This window comes from Calidris pugnax, unplaced genomic scaffold, assembly GCF_001431845.1.
Source record: "Calidris pugnax isolate Ruff unplaced genomic scaffold, ASM143184v1 scaffold111, whole genome shotgun sequence".
Lineage (NCBI taxonomy): Eukaryota > Metazoa > Chordata > Aves > Charadriiformes > Scolopacidae > Calidris > Calidris pugnax.
Genome location: NW_015090872.1, coordinates 2,892,082 through 2,893,906, shown reverse-complemented (window position 1 = coordinate 2,893,906; position 1,825 = coordinate 2,892,082).

Below are 1,825 nucleotides of genomic sequence, written 5' to 3'. Positions count from 1 at the left end.
CCCCCCCCCCCCCCCCCCCCAGCCCAAGGAGGAGGACATGACACTAATATCTCCTTGTTAATTAAACAGCCTAGAATATCATGGGGAGTTTGTTACTGTAAAATTAACTTTCATTTTTGCAGGGCCTGGAATTTGTACCCCTTCCTTACATGACTTCTCCAATCAGGTTTTGAGCAAGTTGACTAAAAATAAAAAGCTCTCAGTTTCCTGCATCAAAGTTCAACTTTACTTGATGCAATTAAACGTGTATCATGTAAGGTGGGCAGAAACCATGTGAAGTCCAATGTGTGTGACTGCCCAGCCATGAGGTGCCTGCAAGGATGATGCCAACATCTCTGGTTTACACTTAATCCTCACTGAAGCCAAGAGGGAACTGAACATCAACACTGCCCAGGGAAGGAACCCACTGGGTCCTGCTGGGCTCCGTGGGCTGCAGTGAGTGCCATCAAGCATCCCTTCAGGAAACCAGTGCCCACCCAACATCAACCTGTCCCAGCATTTCCAGTACTCATATAACACAGCTGAAGAACAGTTACTAATAGTATATTCTGCTTCTTTGTATCATCCCTGCAACATAACAGAACATTTTTATCTGAACTTTTAAAAACAGTAACACTATAATGCAATATTGTTGACTTTCATGTCAAAGAATAACTTTGTTTGCCATTATGCAACTCTATGACAATGAACAGGCAAAAGTAGGACCACCTCAGTCAACCTACACAACCTCATGAAACAGTCTTTGCACAGCATCATTTTTACACGCACATACCTTAAACACAGCACCACACACACCACTATGAGGAAAACTAACTCTATCCCAGCCAAACCCAGTACACCTGACATTGGGATGAGGCTCATTTTCAAACTATGAGGAACACAGAGATTTCTGATACTTTTCTGCTTTAAAAAAAAAAAGTATGTTAAGCTATATGCTTTAAGCACAGTTGGAAAAGTATAACTAATACAATTATTTACACATTAGTCATATTACTTTGTAAGTACAGATCTGACCACACCAAGCCATGTGCATTTCTTCTGGTGGTGGCCCTGACACCACAGACTGAATCTGATCCATAATCTAGGAGGGGTTTGAGAGAACTGCTGTCTTTGTTCAACCAACACTATTATTCTTACCCAGGCTCCGCTATCACCGCCATTTCTTTTTGCCCTTTGTGCTGTTAGACATTTAGGTAGGTAGACATTTAGGTATCATTGCTTTTAAGTACCACAAGACCCAAGAATGGGGAGATTAAAACTGGTATCACCTGCCAGACTATATTTTTTTCCCATTACATGTAATCCAACCCTGCCATTACCAGCGCTGCGGCCCATTTTTCCTCAGGAACCTATAAATTTGTTATGTGGGGCAGCCCACCCTACTTCGCTGTGGTAATGCCCCTGCCATCGCACACCCCACTGCCTCAACAGGCCCCAGAAGCGCAGCTTCTCTCTCAGCTCTGGGCGCCATCTTGCCTCTGGGCGCCATCTTAGGCCCTGCGTTTCCAAGACCAATAGCCTAAAGTACAGCACTACAATCAAGTTATTTCCTTTCCATTTCCACACAAATTATCACTAATTTAATTTCTTCCCCCAACGCCCCCCCCGGCCCTTTTGATTCCAGGGCTCACCTTCAGCGGCGAAGCTCCCGCCTCCTCAGACTTCTGACTGGCGCAGCCCTCAGAGCACCTCGCCGCCGCCATGAGGCTAGATGGACCGGCCGCCTCGCGCTCTTACCTGCCTCCAGAACTTCTGGCGGGTCCCGGCGGACTGCGGCGGATCCTCGCCCTGGATTTTCCTCACGGAAATTTAGGAAAATTGCCCT